Source organism: Somniosus microcephalus, chromosome 4 (assembly GCF_052327205.1).
Source record: "Somniosus microcephalus isolate GS21.2 chromosome 4, FLI_Smic_1.0, whole genome shotgun sequence".
Taxonomy (NCBI): domain Eukaryota; kingdom Metazoa; phylum Chordata; class Chondrichthyes; order Squaliformes; family Somniosidae; genus Somniosus; species Somniosus microcephalus.
This window is the reverse complement of record NC_140990.1, coordinates 288,254,224-288,274,273: the sequence shown is the minus strand read 5'-3', so window position 1 is coordinate 288,274,273 and position 20,050 is coordinate 288,254,224. Positions and strand designations below refer to the sequence as shown.

Here is a 20,050-nt window from a genome sequence, read left to right as displayed (position 1 = left end):
TCCGAAGGGCAGCCAAAGTAAATAAATGCTCGCTTCCTCATGTTCGATCTGCAAGAATGATGGAGCAATGACTCAGCTCTTTACCTGTCATGCCCTCATTGTGACATTAACTGGGTAAAAGGAAAACTGCACTATTAACCAGAAACTGTTAGAACCACTAATTAACTTTTTTTCTTAACTCCATACCATTGTGTGCACTTTCATTGCCTCTCAAGCAGGATGTGCTGGATTAAAAGGAGAAGTGATTAACGGGAGCCTGCACCTGCAAGCATTATAATCATGGAATTGATGCAGGCACCTTGGTGAAAGAGGTGTAATTGTTAATCAATTTTTAGCGCTGTGTTGGTTTTTTTTACAAAGGGAAAGGTAACCCAAGCATTGCAAAAGAAATGCAACAGGAGGATGAACAGCTACTCTAAGAAGTTTGCATATGCACAAGGAAGAGACATAGGAGATGCAGTGGGAGATGGGGAAGTAGGAAGTGAGCTGTCAAGAGGTTGGCAAATGCAAGGAGAGGGAAACAGCATAGTTGGCTTCAGCTTTAGGTGGAATTTCAAGGTTTATAGATAGGCTGTGACTCTGCTGCACTTTTTTCCAAAGAGACGTGTGTGTGTGTCTACATAGCTAAACCAATGTTCTTTTGTTCAGTCTTGTAAGGAACTCCCTACATCAAGAAGAGAACTGGTCAAAAGTGAAGTGGCTAAGCATTTCAATAAAAACAGATTTAAAGAGAATGGGGCAAGAGCAGGGAAGTGGCCTAAGTGGATTGCTCTTTCAGAGAGCTGCTACAGGGATGGTGGGCCAAATGATTTCCTTCTGTGTTGTAAAATGTTCTGATTCTATCATTCTACCTGGTATTACTGAGCCATACAGGCAAAAGATGTCCTAGGCTTGATGCCCAACCTAAGCTGAATGAGCTATTAACAGCCAAGTAATAACGTTGTGATTGGCATCGGTGCTCTTACGTTAAGGAGAGGTAAATTCGGTCTGGGTTGTTAACTTAAAATCCCTGTCAAGACACCTCCTGAAACATGAGCATGTGTGGATGCGAAGATCAAGCAGGGTGGTGGTGACTTCCACTGCCACTCTGAGGGTGAATTTCTGCAGGATTTCTCCTGGTGCAACCTTGGAAGAGCTGAAGAAACCCCTGAAAATGATATGAAGGGTATTTGCCCTGTTTTTCCCAGATTTTCACAGCTCTCCCACCAGAGTTATATCAGATAAATGGGGGAACCCCTGTGGAAAATCATCCCCATAGTGCATTGCAAATGGTTGACACTGATGCATATCTTTGTGGAGAGGTGGCACACCTCAGTCACAGCCTCCTTAGTGAGCTGGAGCCTCCTCAGGCATTGCTCCTCTACCATGCCTAGATAGATGGCTCTGTTTTAGTACATCTACTGCCTGGGGTAAGACTGCCTATTTCCACCTCCGTAACATCGCCCGACTCCACCTCTGCCTCAGCTCATCTGCTGCTGAAACCCTTATCCATGCCTTTGCTACCTCTAGACTTGACTATTCCAAAATACACCTGGCCACCCTCCCATTTTTAACTCTGTAAATTTGAGGTCACCTGAAACTCTGCTGCTCGTGTCCTAACTTGCGCCAAGTCCTGTTCACCCATCACCCCTGTGGTCGTTGATCTACATTGGCTCCCGGTTAAGCAACGCTTCACTTTAAAAAATCTCATCCTTGTTTTTAAATCCCTCCATGGCCTCACCCCTCCCTATCTCTCTAATGTTCTCCAGCCCTACAATCCTCTGAGTTACCTGTGCTACTCCAATTCTGTCCTCTTGCGCAGTCCTGATTTTAATCGCTCCACCATTGGCGGCCATGCTTTTAGCTGCCAAGGCCCTGAGCTCTGGAATTCCCTCCCTGAATCTCTCTGCCTCTCTTTCCTCCTATAAGATGCTCCTTAAAACCTACCTGTCACCTGCCCTATTATCTCCTTATGAGGCTTGGTGTCAAATTTTGTTTGATAACGCTCTCGTGAAGCACCTTGGGACATTTTACTATGTTAATAAAGGTGCTATATAATTACAAGTTGTTGTTGTTGTTGTTGGAGTAGTACTTGTTATGAGCCACCTGCCTCCTACGCCCTTTATTGTCTGGGCTCCCCTCTCCTCCCTGCTCCAATCTTGCATTCCTGTCAACAGCTGCTGCAACCTTGCTCGCAGGCAGGAAACTCCTACATACCACTCATTTATCTTCCTGCTATAGGGACATTTTGAAATCCTCCTATTCTGTCCAGCTCACTAACTCCAGTTATAACTTGGAGTGAAATAATCAGTTTTCTGTGTGACGGCAGTTGTAGAATCCTGCAAGGGTTCATTGTTAATAATCTGTAACTTGGCCTTCAGCTAAATTGACCTGTTTTCTCTCGGATTTTATGCTGCTGCTTTTTGAGGCAGTGTTGTAGAAAGATAAATCATTCATTGCAGTTTTTTCGAAGCCTTCTGTCACTCTTTGCGTGTGTCTAATTTTTTTGCTAAGATTAGTGAACATCGAAATGTTGGCCCCTCTGTGATAAAGCTAGTAAGGTGATCTATGGCAACTTGAACCATATAAGTTTATAAATATGAGTACTTTAAGCCATTCTCTTTTCACATTTATTCACTCTGGTGGAACCTTGATTATCCGCTATAATGAAGGGCACTCTTCTGGTGAATAATGGAAATTGGTGGACTAAGGTGGTCCCACTGTAAAGGCTAAAATCTACGTACATTTTATTTATATTTAACCTAGATAAAGTGTACCAACACTGGTACAAAAAAATTATAGGTTAGTAACATTAAATCAAAACTTAGCAACAATATTTCTTAAGAATGATTGTATTTGGATTTCATTTTAGAACTTAACTTAAATACTTTAGCGAAAGTGAGGAGGTGTGTGTATAAGCTATGCAAGTACAGGACTAGTTTAGATATTGGGAGTAAAAACAGAAAATGCTGGAAATACTCTGCAGGTCAGGCAGCATCTGTGGAGAGAGAAACAGAGTTAACGTCTGACCTGCTGAGTATTTCCAGCATTTTCTGTTTTTATTTCAGATTTCCAGCATCCGCAGTATTTTGCTTTTGTATTAAATATTGGGAGGTTTTTCTTTACACAGTGTTGTCAATACCTGTTATCGAACATGTTTTCAGCTTGTGCGGTGAGGGAAGATTTGCTACAACAATTCTAAAAGGGGCTGGATGAGTTGCGTGCTATGGCTAATATCACTGCATGGTCACTGTGATCACCTGGAACTCTCTTTGACCGCCTTCGGGGGTCGCAGAGGAATGACCTAGATTTTTTTTCCCCTGAATTGGCCGAGGATTTTTAAAATCTGTGTTTTTTTCTGCATTTTCAAAGAGATTACATGACGCTCAGTGGAAAGGTACACTGGGAGTCATGGATATTGAGCAAAGAGATGTTGAGGACAATTCTCCTTTGCCCTACTGTGAATTGGTTGGTGTGCTTTTGGAAACTGCCTGAATTGAACACACCTGAACCCACCTGCATTTCTGGGTTTAGGCCATTAGTATGTTGTGGATGAATGCTGGGCAACCTTATTGCCTGGTTTGGGCAGTTGCCTAATAATGGGAGGGAGTTTTTGTGCAGCAGCTTAAAGTGGCAATCACTGTTTTCAATATTGGTTGCAGAAAGTAGCTGTGTATCTGGCAGCAGTATGGGAGTAGCAGGACCCCCTGCTTTGATGAGGAAGTCATTTAAATCTTGCTGCAATAGTATCAGGAGGGACCTTCTCTTTCTCTGAGCTCATGGACTTTTTTCTCTCTAAGATTGAGACCATCCGTTCAGCTGCCTCTGCCACTTCCCTTCCTTCCCCTAGCCCACCAGGTCAAACTTTCTCTAACGTTCCCCGCTGCCCTAGCCTTGAGCTCACAGCATCCTCCAGTTTCTCTCCGTTCTCCCCTCATGACCTCTCCGTGCTCATCTTGTCCATGAGACCCACTTCCTACTCCCTCGACCCTATTCCCACCAAACTGCTGACCACCCAACTTCCTTTTCTCCCATGTTAGCTGACATTGTTAATGATTCTCTCTCCTCAGGTACTGTCCCCCTCTCCCTCAAATCTGCCATCATCACCCCTCTCCTCAAAAAACCAACCCTTGACCCCTCCGTCTGTAGTGTATGTAACCGTTCCACCTTTAAGAGAACTATTTTAAGGGTTGCACTACTTTATCTTGGCTGCTGTATACTGTAATTCCGGTGGTGACCACACCGGTATATAAGTGCTGTGTAATGATTTACTGGGCAGTTCCGCCCTGACCTTCGACTAGTAAAGACCTGTTAAAGTTTACTCTTGTGGTCTGTGTAATAATTCTCAATATAACACACAGACTTAACAGTGGCGACGAGTACGATCTTACCCTGCGGCAGAGATACATCCAAGGCAGTTTGACGGACGTTGAGAGGAGGCATCCGCCCTCATCATCCTGCTGAGAAAAGGCTCGGGTCTGCAGAGCAAAGGAAGAATTCTGACACGAAGCCTTCCATCAGCAACAGGCAGTGATCATCCCTTCTATCACGGTGGTGGGTAAGCCGATCAGCGACGAGCAGCAAGTCGGCCACGTTGGCGTGAAGTAGGGGAGGGAAAAACGGAGGATATAAGGGCGGAGAACTCGACCACGGCCGGGGAAAAGAGCCGGACAGAAGTCGGGGCCAGAGGCGCTGAGACTGGGACAGCGTAAGGCACGGGAGCCGCGGTGAATGCAAACGCAGCCGGTGTAAAAGACCGGGCTGCAAGCGGGCTGGGAGACGCAACAGCGTCGAGAGAGAGCTCGACCGCGACCGGTGAAAAAGGCCGGGCAGCTACCGAGGCCGCGAGGCGCAGTGACCGGGTCAGCGTACGGCGCGGGAGAAAATTAAAAAAAAACGCGGAGAACTCAGCCGCAGCCGGGGGAAAGGACCGGACTGCAAGAGGGGCTGGGAGGCACGATTTGAAAACCGCTGGGGGAGGGCGAACGCAGCAATACGGCAATCGCCATTACAGCCAGCGGGGGAGAAAGGCAAACGCGGGAAGCCGCCATTTTCGGAGGCGGGGGAAGAAGACAGGCGCGGGAAACCGCCATTTTGAAAAAAAAAAGAAAAGAAAAATTTCTTTTTTGTTTCTCAAGAAGATTGCGAGGATGCCTAAGCGTGGTAACATCAACGATTTCGAACCCGAGGTTGAAGATTGGGCCACGTATGTAGAACGCATAGAGATATATTGTAAGGCAAATAAAATATCAGATGAAGATAAAGCACTAACCTTACTAAACTCAATGGGTGCGAAGACATACGGGCTATTGAAGCATCTTCTATCACCAGCTAAACCGGCGGATCAGACTTTCGCTAATATTGTTGCTGTCCTGAAGAATCATTTGAACCCCACACCGCTGATGTTAGCGGAACGATTTAAATTTTATGCGAGAACGCAACTGAAAGAGGAAAGCAACGCGGAGTATTTAATTGAACTGCACAAGCTAGCGAAATACTGTCAGTTTGGGGAAAGCCTGACAGAGGCACTGAGAGACAAATTCGTGTGTGGATTGTCGAAAGAAGGAACACAAAAGCGGCTGCTTGAAGAGAATGATCTTACATTTGATAAGGCTGTCACTATTGCAGCATCGCACGAAGCCGCAGCGAGAGGCACTGCGGAAATGCAGCTGAAGGCAGCGGTACTCAGCGTAGATCAAATGGCTTTGGGTACAACGAAATGTTATCGTTGTGGGAAGACAACACACGATCAGAACCAATGCTGGTTTAAAAACCAGGAATGTAGAAAATGTGGCAAACTTGGTCACATAGCTAAAGTATGCCGGTCAGGAAAGAAGACCAGCAACAAAAAGTCACCACAGGAAAAGTGCAGAAAGGTACATAAGGTGGCTGAGAAGAATTCGGATTCAGACTCCAACAGCAAGGAACTGGGTAGTCTGAGAATTCACAATGTGAGTAAGGAAGCTGACCGACAAACTATCTGGGTCACACTGCAGATAGCAGGAGTCCAAGTGAAGATGGAATTGGACACCGGATCGGCGTTGACGGTCATGAATAAGCAAGATTACAAAAGGTTATTCACACATATTCCCCTACGGGATACGGAGATAGTATTGCAGACATACACGGGGCAAAAAGTATACCCCATCGGAAAGATAAAAGTCAAGGTGATACACAAGGGCAAAGAACACCAAGGAATGGACATATATGTACTACCTGAGGGAGGTCCACCACTTCTGGGACGGGAGTGGATCAGGAAAATAAATATGGACTGGCACTCCCTAAAAGCAATGACGGTAGATTCCAGAAAAAGAAATGTCAAACCTGAACGATTGTCCAGAATATTGGATGAGGCTAAAGAGGTGTTCCAACAGGGACTGGGAACACTGAGAGGAATTAAGGCAAAAATCAAGATTGCAGAACATGCAAACCCAAAATTTTTCAAAGCCAGACCGACCGACCTTATGCGATACGACCTGCTGTGGAAGCTGAGCTGGAAGGGCTAGAACGTTCAGGAGTACTGTCTAAGGTGGACTGGAGTGAGTGGGCCGCGCCCATTGTTCCCGTCATGAAGCGTTCATCGAGTAACAAGCCAGGGGAACCGGGGAAGGTCCGCATCTGTGGAGACTTCAAGATCACAGTTAATCCGGTGCTTCACACGGTGCAATATCCGCTTCCGCGGATTGAGGATATCTTTGCTTCATTGTCTGGCGGGAAACACTTCACCAAGATGGACCTGGCGCAAGCATACTTACAGATGGAAGTTGAGGAAGAGTCGCGCCAGTATCTCACAATCAACACGCACAGAGGCTTGTATCGATATAATAGACTGGTTTTTGGAGTGGCTTCGGCTCCATCAATTTGGCAGAGGGCCATGGAGCAAGTATTACAGGGAATCCCAAACACTCAATGTTACTTGGACGATATCCTGATTACGGGAGAGGACGATGAGGAACACCTTGCAAACTTGAAAGTGGTGCTCACCAGGTTGAAGGAATATGGCCTTCGAGTTAATCGCCAGAAATGTGAGTTCTTTCAGAAACGGATCTCGTACTGTGGTCATGTCACTGACCAGGAGGGGCTGCACAAGTCACCTGACAAGATCGAAGCTGTTGTGAAGGCTCCCGCTCCGGAAAATGTATCCCAGTTGAGGTCGTTCCTAGGGTTGATTAACTATTATCATAAGTTTCTGCCAAATCTATCCATGGTGCTGCACCCGCTGAATGCTCTTTTGCAGAAAGAAGTACCATGGAAGTGGAGCGAGGACTGTAAGAAGGCCTTTCGCAAAAGCAAGGCATTGATCACCTCAGAGGAAGTGTTGGCTCACTTCAACCCAACGCTACCTATTCGTTTAGCTTGTGATGCTTCTTATGGTATTGGAGCAGTACTCTCACACAAGTTGCCGAATGGCTCGGAAAGGCCAGTCGCATTTGCATCCAGATCATTGACCTCCGCTGAGCGCAACTATGCTCAGATAGATAGGGAGGCTCTCGGCCTTGTGTGGGGAGTAAAGAAGTTCAATCATTACCTGCAGGGCAAGAAGTTTACACTGCTGACAGACCACCAGCCGTTGGTATCCATATTCAACCCTATAAAGGGCGTTTCCATTATGACAGCGCAAAGGCTACAGAGGTGGTCCCTTTTCCTAGGGGCACACCAATATGACATAGAATACAAAGGATCAAAACAGCATGGGAATGCTGACAGTTTATCGCGCCTACCGTTGCCAACGGTAGAAGAGGCGCCTACAGTGGACCTGTTCCACTCAACCATAGTGGAATGTCTACCAGTAACAAATTCTACCATTGAAAAGGAAACGAGAAATGACCCGACTCTCTCACGAGTCTACGATTTAACGGTGAAGGGATGGCCAGCACATGGCGAACCACTGTTGCCAGCATTCTCGCAAAGAAGAGAACAGCTGTCAGTGTGCCGAGGAACCCTGATGTGTGGATCCAGAGTGGTGATTCCACCCAAACTCCAGAGTAAAGTGCTAAAGGAGCTTCACGAGGGGCATCTGGGTGGAGTGAAAATGAAGAATCTAGCCAGAGCGTTTGTGTGGTGGCCAGGTATCGATGGAGACATCGAAGAAATGACCAAGAGCTGTCTAGGATGCCAGAAGGTCCAAAACGCCCCACCACAAGCCCCTCTACATCCATGGGAGTGGCCCTCATCTCCATGGCGAAGGGTACATATCGACTTTGCTGGTCCATTTATGGACTCAATGTTCTTAATCGCGGTGGATGCACACTCCAAGTGGCCGGAGGTAATAAAGATGTCCTCCACCACCACGGACAAAACCATCACAGTATTAAGGACCATATTTGCCAGGAATGGGCTGCCGGAACAGATCTGTTCTGATAATGGACCGCAATTTGTGTCCGAAGAATTCAGGAAGTTCTTAAAAAGCAATGGGGTTAAGCAGTACACGTCCACCCCATACCATCCCGCCACCAATGGATTAGCTGAAAGGTTTGTCCAGACCTTCAAGAAGGCCATAAAGGCCATGGGTAATGAAGACATAAATCTACAACATAAGGTAGATAGTTTCTTGTTGGCGTACAGGAATGCAACACATGCGGTCACAAACCAAACTCCCGCCATGATGTTTTTCAATAGAAGACTAAGATGCCGGCTGGATTTGATCAAGCCAAACATCAGAAGGGACGTAAAGAACCGGCAATTTCAAGGCATGAATGAAAGACCAACTAGAACCTTCCAGATAGGTCAACAAGTTTTGGCCCGGGACTACCGTACCGAGAAATGGCAGCCTGGAACTATTTGCACACGACTAGGACCGCTGATGTATACCGTGGACATTGGTGAAAGCATAATAAGGCGCCATGCTGACCAGATCATAGCGTCATCCGGAAAGGGACAACCCACACCACCACTCTATACGCCTAATGATGAAGCAGAGATACCCATAGTATCTACCTCCGATCCGGTGATACTGGAACCAGATGAACCCGACACTGGCATTCAAGCCGAATCGACCTTGCCAAAAGAACCTACTACACCACCGGAAACTACTACACCACCGAGGCGGTATCCGGACCGAGTCAGGAAGCCTCCATAGAGACTGAATCTGTGAACTGTTTTTACATGAAGTTGTGTATATATGTTATGATGTTATGTTTAATGGGGAATATATACTGTTAAGCTAAAAAGGGAGGATTGTAGTGTATGTAACCGTTCCACCTTTAAGAGAACTATTTTAAGGGTTGCACTACTTTATCTTGGCTGCTGTATACTGTAATACCGGTGGTGACCACACCGGTATATAAGTGCTGTGTAATGATTTACTGGGCAGTTCTGCCCTGACCTTCGACTAGTAAAGACCTGTTAAAGTTTACTCTTGTGGTCTGTGTAATAATTCTCAATATAACACACAGACTTAACACCGTCCTTGCAAACTACCACCCCACCTCCAACCTCCCTTTCCCTCTCCAAAAAGTCCTTGAACGTGTTGTCGCCTCCCAAATCAGTGCCCATCTATCCCGCAATTCCATGGTTGAAACCCTCCAATCAGGTTTCCGCCCTTGCCACAGTACTGAAACGGCTCTCATCAAAGTCACAAATGACACCCTTTGTGATGTGACAAATGTAAACTATCCCTCCACATCCTTCTTGACTTGCCTGCAGCCTTTAACACGGTTGACCATTCCATCCTTCTCCAACGCCTCTCCACCGTCGTCCAGCTGGGTGGGACTGCACTCGCCTGGTTCCATTCTTCTCTATCTGATCGTAGCCAGAGAATCACGTGCAATGGCTTCTCTTCCCATTCCCACATTGTTATCTCTGTTGTCCCCAAGGATCTATCCTTGGCCCCCTCCTATTTCTCATCTACATGTTGCCCCTTGGCGACATCATCCGAAAACACAGCGTCAGTTTCCACATATACGCTGATGACACCCAGCTCTACCTCACTACCACTTCTCTCAACCCCTCCACAGTGTCTAAATTGTCAGACTGCTTGTCTGACATACAGTTCTGGATGAGCAGAAATTTTCTTCAACTAAATATTTGGAAGACTGAAGCCATTGTTTTCAGTCCCTGCCCAAGCTCCGTTCCCTAGCCACTGACTCCATCCCTCTCCCGAACATCTGTCTGAGGCTGATCCACACTGTTCACAACCTTAGTATCATATTTGACCCTGAAATGAACTTCTGACCACATATCTGCAGCATAACTAAGACCGCCTATTTCCACCTCCGTAACATCGTCCGTCGCCGCCCTTGCCTCAGCTCATCCGTTGCTGAAACCCCCATCCATGCCTTTGTTACCTCTGGACTTAACTATTCCAACGCACTCCTGGCTGGCCTCCCACATTCTACCCTACGTAAACTTGAGGTCATCCAAAACTCGACTGCCCATGTCCTAACTCGTACCAAGTCCCATTCACCCATCAGCCCTGTGCTCGCTGACCTATATTGGCTCCCGGTTAAGCAACACCTTGATTTCAAAATTCTCATCCTTGTTTTCAAATCCCTCTATGGCCTCACCCCTCCCTATCTCTGTAATCTCCTTCAGCCCCATAACCGCCCCCCCCCACCCGCTGAAATATCTGCACTCCTCTAATTCTGCCCTTTTGAGCATCCTTGATTATAATCGCTCAACCACTGGTGGCCGTGCCTTCTGTTGCCTCAGCCCTAAGCTCTGGAATTCCCTGCCTAAACCTCTCCACCTCGCTACCTCTCTTTCCTCCTTTAAGACACTCCTTAAAACCTATCTCTTTGATCAAGCTTTTGGTCACCGTCCCTAATTTCTCTTTATGTGGCTCGGTGTCAAATTTTTTGTCATTTAATACTCCTGTGAAGCGCCTTGGGACGTTTTACTACATTAAAGGCACTATATAAATACAAGTTGTTGTTCTTGAGATGGGTGCGGGAAAGCAAAATGGTGGGACAAAGAGCTTGGCAGGAGATGGTAGATTCCATCAATGTTAAGCAGCACTGTACAGAGGATATGGGTCCAGTGTTAGAAGAATTTCAATGATCTCACTGGAAAGAGCAAGGACTGTAACACCACCTCATAATTATGCACTCTACTCCACCTGACACTGATCCAGCCCAGATTGCTAGAAGTACAGTGGCACGTCTTGTCTGTGGTGAGTACTGAGTTGCTGCAGTCCTGTGAAAGTAAACATGCCAAGTTTCTGAGAGAAGAGGACATTTCCAGTTCGAGGAGATTGTGATTGTGATGAGTCATTGGGCACTCGTGCTTTCCTGGAGCTTAGCTTGATTGTCTTGGAGAGTGACAGAGGAATTTCCCACAGTTTTTCTTGCATTGACTGGAGGTTATTCTTGACTCTCTCAGGAGATAGTGTGGTTAGTGGGTGGGTCCATAGTGTACCAGGTTGTACTGTTGACTGGATGGGGCAGGCCTGCACTTGTTGACATGCGCTGGTTCCCGGCCCAACAATGCCTCGATTTAAAAATTCTAATTTTTATAATTCCTCCATGGCCTTGCCCCTCCCTATCTCTCTAATCTCCTCCAGCTCTGCAACCCTCTGAGATCTCTGTGCTCCTCCAATTTAGGCCCCTTGGGCATCCCCGATTTTAATCCCTCCACCTTTGGCGGCCGTGCCTTCAGTTGCCAAGGCCTTGAGCTCTGGAATTTTTTCCCTAAACCTCTCCACCTCTCTACCACTTTTTCCTCCTTTAAGACGCTCCTTAAAACCTACCTCTCATCTGCCCTAATATCTCCTTATGTGGCTTGGTGTCAAGTTTTGTTTGATAACGCTCCTCTGAAGTGCCTTGGGACATTTTACTATGTTAAAAGCGCTATATAAATATAAGTTATTGTTGATGGTCTGTTCTTGTCCTTTGCTTATATGTCTATATAGTTAGGTTTATGTGCTGTCATGGCCCATATTTTTTTGCACCCTCTGTGGGCTGGTTAAGCAGTTTTTGTACCAAAGAAAGTATCTTTATGTCTGGTAAATTGTTCAATTATAAATTTCAGCGACATAAGGTATGATCATCTTTGTAGTTTTGAAATGGTCACCATTTTCTGGCCTTCGTTGTATGGCATCCCATTAAATTCCTGCTCACTGAGCAGGAAAATTTCAATATTTTCAACTAACATCTGAATGGGTATCTTAATTCCTGCCAGCAATAAGTGAGGACAATGGAGGTAGAATTCAACTTCAATGGAAGGGAAAATCAAGCCGGGTGTACGTCCAGTGGCAGCAGCACTGTATTATAAGGAAGGCAAGAAAAAGCTACATTCCTTATACTTGAATAATAGGCCTGATATAATTTATAGTACTGATGCATTTTTCAGTTGTGAAAATTATTATTATTTGGAGAGCTTCTAGAAGGAAGTGAAAATTCTTTCAAATTATGTTTTAGAAACATAGAAGATAGGAGCAGGAGTAGGCCATTCAAGCCTGCTCTGCCATTCAACGAGATCATGGCTGATCATCCAAACCCTAGCACCCGGTCCCTACAACGACAGCCATCCCACCCAAGCCCTATCCCCGTAACCCCACGTATTTAATCCCCCTAACACTAAGGGCCAATTTTTTTATCATGGCCAATCAACCTAACCCGCACATCTTTGGACTGTGGGAGGAAACCGGAGCACCCGGAGAAAACCCACGCAAACACGGGGAGAATGTGCAAACTCCACACAGACAGTCACCCGAGGCCGGATTTGAACCCGGGTCCCTGGTGCTGTGAGGCAACAGTGCTAACCACTATGCCACCGTGCTGTAATTAATTGGTACTACAGTAAATAATAACTTCTCTTGATTTCATTACTTTTTTCAATATAAATTGACCTGATCGTTTGCATTTATTTTATTGTTGCCTTAAACTAGAGTTGTTTTCCCCCATATTAATGTTCATGCAAGTTACAACTGAACGAGGACAACCAGGACAATTAGCCATCCTCACAAGTGGTAATTTATATTCAAATTTTTGTAGCTAAAAATTAAAGTAGAATTTTAATCATACAGAATTTGCCATTGTAGTTTGCAAAAGATTTAATCATCAAAAGAAAAATATTTATTCAACTTTTTAAAAATTATTTTTCATTCTACTAACCCCTGATATAAAATACTCAGGACTGAATTATTTTCATTTTGCTATGTGCTGAAAAGTAATTATATTTTGCACAATCTCGTTCCAATGAGTTAACTGTGTTGGCAGTACAACGTTAATCAGGCTGGAATGTTTATTTGACCATGAGGAAATTAAAATGACCATAATCTGATAAAAGCTAGAAGAATGTTTAGAATATTATCCTCATTTAATTAAATGGGTGTCTTACTGTGCAAAGTTTGTTTTCATACCCACTATTAACAATTTTGTTTCCCTCAGAGGCTGCCCGTCTTTGTAAACAACAGGTTCCCACGCATTTAGAGGTGAGTTCTGATCGGTCTCATAAATCATAATTAATAACATCCCATGCACTGAAGCAACAAACTGCTGTACTTTGGGTACATAATTAACTCAAAAACAGTGAAAGATTAAAAGTTGGAACAATGTAACTGCACTCCTTAATTTATTGTTTCGACTCTGTTGATTGTTGTTGAGCCTAAATACATCTTTACCAAGGGTTGGTGGATTTATTTTGCAATTGGGAGAGCAAATGGTGATTGGCTGTTACATCACTGTGGAACTGTGCCCCAGGTTGTGGCGTATTACATGGAAGATACAAATTGCACTTGGCATGCAGTACCTGTGTGGCGGCTCTCTCTGGGTTGGAAGAGAATACTATGCATATAAGTGGCTGTGAAATAGAAATGACAATATGGGGGCTGGAGCAGAAGGAAATTATATAGAAAATAACATATGGCAAACATTACATGAAAATTATTCAATTTGGCTGTTTTAAAATAAACTATTTTTAGGTTGAATATTTGTTTAATTTTGGCAAAAAATCATGTTGGGACTATGTTGTTTAGAAAAATATACATCTATCTATCTCTATATCCCTATCTCTCTCTCTCTCTTGCTCTCGCTCTCTGTCGTGACATTCATTGAAAAGTCTTGGGTAAACATATTCCTATGGACATTCTCATGTTAAAGATATCCATACCTACCTGTTATACTTACTTACAACCATTTCTCATATTACAATAGGTAGCACTAGGATTTGAACTGTTAATCTAAGCACTGAAATATCACATAGGGTTACATACATAGGATATACCGCACAGAAACAGGCCATTTGGCTCAACCAGTCCAAACTGGCATTTATGCTCCACACAAGCCTCCTCCCATCTTTTCTCATCTAAGTCTATCAGCATAACCCTCTATTTCCTTTTCCCTCATATGCTTGTCTAGCTTCCCCTTAAATGCATCTATCATGCTGGATGTGTCACAGAGCAATATTAATGAACTGCTTTGAGTCTGCTTGCAGTTGCAGGCTCTGGACACTAGTTGGAGAGTGTTACCTTTTTCCCACAAATCATTCAAAATGCTTTCTGAAAGTTTTTCATCTGCCATTTTTCCCAGTAGCTAAAATTTCACACAAAAAATAATGGAAAGGAAAAGGCCAGCTCATTCAGTGAGTCTGCTACACAGTTACATTTCAACTGAGCATCGTGATCTCCAATGGTCCCAACCTAGCAGCAGTAATCACCTGTAATCTCCTTGGAAACAAAACAGATTAAAAAAACCCTCGGCCAATTCAGGGTAAACAAATCTGGGACATTTTTCTCTCACCCCTGAAGGCCGTCAAAATGTGTTACAGGACATCACAGTGACCATGAGGCACATCATCCAATATCTCACCTATATTTTGTATGCTGTGATATTAGCTAAAGCAAGGAACTCAACCAGCTCACTTTTGAATGCTTGCAGTGAATCTGCACTCAATGCACAAGCTGGCAAACTGTTCCAATGGTTGATGACCCCCTGTGGAAAACCTCTTGACATCTAACCCTGTTTCCACCCCCCTCCCTCCTCCCCGGCGCACTACTGTCAGATCCTAGCAACTGCAAATGCTCAAAATCCCCCTTTCCAGTCCTGATGGACCCCAGGACCCTTCCCCTCACCCAGACTTCCTCCCCTTCCCCCTCTCCCAGTTGCCAGAAACCTTTAGACCACATCTTTAATACTCCCAGGCCCTGAGAAACACCTCCCCAATACAACCAAATCCCAGGACCCCTCTCCCAGTGATTCAAGATCCCAGGGCATGACCTAATGGCCCTGAAATTAGGATCAGGGGCTTGCCGCACGTGCAAGCCCCCGATGTGCACTCACCCTGCGCGCCGACATCTGAAGCCCGGGCCTGCTTGCATTTCCTGTCACTGGCCCGGTTCCGATGTCGGCACGATGTGCTTACCTAATCCAGCGGCGTAGTTAGTGCGATGTGCCGGCTGGGATCAGGTGAGCACTGTGCAGCCAATCAGGGGAGGGGAAACTCATTCATGAGTTTGACAATAAGAGCTGTCAAACTCATGAAAACTCCTGGCCCCAAAACACTACTTAAACCTGAAAGAAAATTAAAAAAAACATTGCATTACTTAAATGAACAATAAAGAGCTCTGAAAAACTATGTTAAACAATAATTTTAAAATTTGAAAAAAGTTTTTATATAAAAAATCGGGGCTAAAACTAAACTTACCTTTGTTAGATCCGTGATTCTGAGAGTATGATGTTTTTCAATAACCACACGGATGCTGTAACTTAACAATCAACAGGTATTTACTGGAGTAGGGTAGTCTCAAGACTGGGGTACAGAGGCATGCTCAAGGCTTATATACAGGTGTGGTCACTGCCGGTACTACAGTATACAGGAGCTGTAAAAGTAGTTCTCTCTTAAAGGTACATACACTACAACCTTACTGTAAATTCTTTAAAAATAACAAACCTGTGGAAAAAAAAATTCTCAATTGTACTAAAAGCCCACTTACCTGAAAAACTAAGTACTTACGTGTGGTTTTTCAATGCGTAAAGACCGGAGGCCTTTACACACGCGCAACTCTGGAAAAAAAAAGGAATTTCACTGCGCACGCGCTGCCTGTGCAGTCGCGCGCGCTCTGCCTCTTAACCCCTTGGGTCAGAGGACAGGAAATGCAGGTTTTCAGCGCATGCGCTGTGCATGCTGAAAACCGGCAATTCCTCCGGGCACACGCGTGAGTACCCCGTCCGTACTCTCGCGTTGTGCCCGGAATTACTGGGCCAATGTTTCTCGGACCTCTCTCCAGTACACAAAGAGCCTTAGGACTCCACCTCCTCCTGCTGACTCAGTGCTCTCAGACTGTGGGAGTCCTCTTTAAAATACGACTGAGACCCTATTACAGGACATCCCCCAATGTTCCTGCTACTAGTCCTTGGAATAACACCTCTCTTATAAAATCGCCAACTCATCACGAGATCTGATAGTCATTTCACATTCTTTAAAAGTACTATGTACAAATAACACAAATGATCGAATATACAGTGTGATTTACCAAAACAAACATGCTTACATGTTTCAGTGTTTGATAAACTGTGATGGCTACAATCTGTGAAAATCTCCACTTTGTTTTTAGCATTTCCTTTGAAGAAAACAAATATTTACCAGCAGATAAAAACCAAGTGCTAAATTGTTCTGCAAACATTGATATTCAACATTTAGCAGGTCTTTCAGAAGTGTTGCAGTGGAAATGAATGTGCGATTTACACATTTTAGAATTGAATAAATGACTCATCAGTAAGCTTGTTGGAATTTTTTTTTCTACAGTTGGTTTTGTATTGTTTTAAATTATAAGCAATTTATGACTAGTTCAATGAGATACATTGTAATTTTGGACAGTGCACATTTACAGTATTCAAAGAATAATTCAGTCAGAAGAGGGCATTGCTGATTTAGGCCAGAGATGTTGCTATTGAGTTGCAATCTACATTTATCTGTTCTGAAGGGATTACGAGAAGGGGAAAGAAGATGGAAGTGAGAACAATAAATGATCTTTGCTTCCGCAACTAGAAACATTGTACAGATATATTTAATATTGGTTTGTATTATACAACCAATACACATTTATCTTCACTACAACATTGGACTTTACAATTCAATTCACCGCTCCATTCCCACTCGGACCTCACAGTCCTTGGCCTCTTGTACTGTTCCACGGAAGCTCAACGTAAACTCAAGGAACAGCACCTCATCTTCCGATTAGGCACTCTGCAGCCTTCCGGTCTCAATATCGAGTTCAACAATTTCAGATCATAACCTCGGCCCCTATTTCATTTTCACTTATATTTTTCCACTCCTTTCCTTTCCCCCCCCCCCTTTCCTTTTGTTTCTCTCTCACACCTGGCAGCTATCTTTTGCCCTGCCAGTACACTTTACACCTAATCACAGCCTATTACCATCTCGTCTAGCTTCTAATCTCTTTTACTTCTTTTGGTTCTTTTATTCTTTTGTCCGATCGCAGCCCTGCCTTCGATCTAGTTCCTTTTCTCTCCAGTTTTGAAGAAGGGTCAAACCCGAAACGTTAACTCAAATTTCTCTCCACGGATGTTGCCTGACTTGCTGAGTTTTTCCAGCATTTTCTGTTGTTATTTTGGACTTTACTAACCAGTTTACAAGTATATTTATGCAATACCTGCAGTATCACAGTAACTCTGCTCACTACTGCAACAATATGCAACTTTGGAAAAGAAAAGAAACAGAGCTTGCATTTATATAACCACCTTATTAGATTCTTAGGAAGTTCTAAAGTGCTTCACAACCAATGCATTACTTTTAAAGTGCAGTTACTATTGTTATGTAGACAAACGTGACAGCCAATTGCATGCAGCATAGCTTCACAAACAGGAAGTGAATGAATGATGATTTGTTTTTGGTGGTGCTGGTTGAGGAGCAATGTTGACCAAGATACTCGGGGGGGTGGGGGGGGGGGTTTAAACTAACTTGGCAAGGGGATGGGATACGGAGTGGAGCTATAGTAGGGGGTGATGCACAGCCAAATATAGAGGAAAAAATAAGTCAGCCTGGAAGGCAGAGCAAATATGTAATGGCACAAGGGAGTATGGCAAGGCTGGATGGCATTTATTTTAATGCAAGGAGTCTTGCGAGTAAGGCAGATGAATTGAAGGTGTTGATGAACACATGGGTGTACGAAATAACAACAGAAAATGTTGGAAAATCTCAGCAGGTCAGGCAACATCCGTGGAGAGAAATTAGAGTTGACGTTTTGGGTCTAACCCTTTTTCAAAACTGAAAAGGAAATGAAATAGATCGAAAGGCAGGGCTGCGATAGAACAAAAGAAGTAAAGAGACATTAAGAGGTATTCAAAGCCAGACGAGATGGTAATAGGACTAGTGGAGACAAAAGACGGCTCGGATTAGGTGTGAAGTGTACTGGCAGAATGAGAGACAGCTGCCATGTGGGAGAGAGAAAAAAAAGGAAAGGGGGGGGGGAAACCCAAAACAAAGGGGTGGGGAAAAAAATAAGTAAAAATGTAATAGGGGCCGAGGTATGGGAGTATGATATTGTTGCTATCACAGAGACATGGTTGAGGGAGGGGCAGGACTGGCAGCTCAATATTCCGGGGTATAGAATCTTCAGGCGAGACAGAGGGGGGTGTAAAGAGGAGGGGGTGTCGCCATATTAATCAAGGATTCAATTACTGCTGTAAGGAGGGATGATATCTTAGCAGGTTCTTCTAATGAGGCCATATGGGTAGAACTTAAAAACAAAAAGGGAGCAAGCACTTTGCTGGGAGTGTACTATAGGCCCCCAAACAGTCAGGGTGAGATAGAGGAACAGATATGTAGGAAAATCTCAGAAGTGTAGAGATAATAGGGTAATAATAGTAGGGGATTTCAACTTCCCCAATATTAACTGGGATAGTCAGAGTGTGAAAGGCTTAGAGGGTAGTGAATTCTTAAAGTGCATCCAGGAGAGCTTTTTGAGCCAGCATGTAGAAAGTCCTATAAGAGAGGGGGAGGTTCTGGGGAATGTAGCTGGGCAAATGGTAGAAGTGTCAGTAGGAGAGCATTTTGGTGACGGTGACCATAATTCAGTGAGATTTAAGGTAGTCATGGAAAAGGACAAAGATGGACCGGAAATAAAGGTTCTAAATTAGGGGAAGGCGATTTTAATATGATAAGGCAGGATCTGGCCAAAGTGGACTGGGATCAGCTACTTGTAGGAAAATCCACATCAGAGCAGTGGGAGTCTTTCAGAAAGGAATTAGAGAGAGTACAGCACCGACATGTTCCCGTAAAGGTCAAGGGTGGGACCAACAAGTCCAGGGAACCCTGGATGGCAAGGGATATATAAGAATGGATTAGGAAAAAAAGGGAGGCTTTTGGCAGATACAAAGGACTAAAAACAGTGAAAGCCTTGAGGAGTATAGAAAGTGCAGAGGGGTACTTAAAAAAGAAATTAGGAGAGCGAAGAGTGGGCATGAAAAAACACTGGCGGGCAAAATAAAGGAAAATCCCAAGGTGTTTTATAAGTATATTAAGGGCAAGAGGATAACCAGGGAAAGAGTAGGGCCCATTAGGGACCAAAGTGGCAATCTGTGTGTAGAGCTGGAAGATGTAGGTGAGGTTTTAAATGAATATTTTGCATCTGTGTTCACTATGGAGAAGGATGATGTAGGCATAGAAATCAGGCAGGGGGATTGTGATATACTTGAACAAATTAGTATTGAGAGGGAGGAGGTACTAGCGGTTTTAGCGGGCTTAAATGTGGATAAATCCCCAGGCCCAGACGAGATGTATCCCAGGCTGCTGTGTGAGGCAAGGGAGGAGATTGCAGGGGCTCTGGCACAAATTTTCAGAACCTCTCTGGCCACAGAGGAGGTGCCAGAGGACTGGAGGACAGCTAAAGTAGTACCATTATTCAAGACGGGTAATAGGGATAAACCAGGGAATTACAGGTCAGTGAGCCTAACATCAGTGGTAGGGAAATTATTGGACAAAATTCTGAGGGACAAAATTAGTCTTCACTTGGAGAGGCAAGGATTAATCAAGGATCGTCCAGCATGGCCTTGTCAGGGGGGAGATCATGTCTAACCAATTTGATGGAATTTTTCGAGGGGGTGACTAGGTGTGTGGCTGAGGGTAGTACAGTTGATGTAGTCTACATGGACTTCAGTAAGGCTTTTGACAAAGT

At 44.4% G+C, this 20,050-nt stretch overlaps 1 protein-coding gene across 2 annotated transcripts in view; it reads left to right on the top strand.

Moving 5' to 3' along the window:
• Positions 1–20,050, top strand: part of LOC147120530 (nck-associated protein 5-like) — a 974,633-nt gene that overhangs the window by 8,421 nt on the left and 946,162 nt on the right. For both annotated transcript variants that reach the window (XM_085986588.1, XM_085986591.1), the window contains exon 2: positions 13,308–13,351. The gene's annotated coding sequence lies outside the window, so the exon portion shown is untranslated. The remainder of the gene's footprint in view (positions 1–13,307; positions 13,352–20,050) is intronic.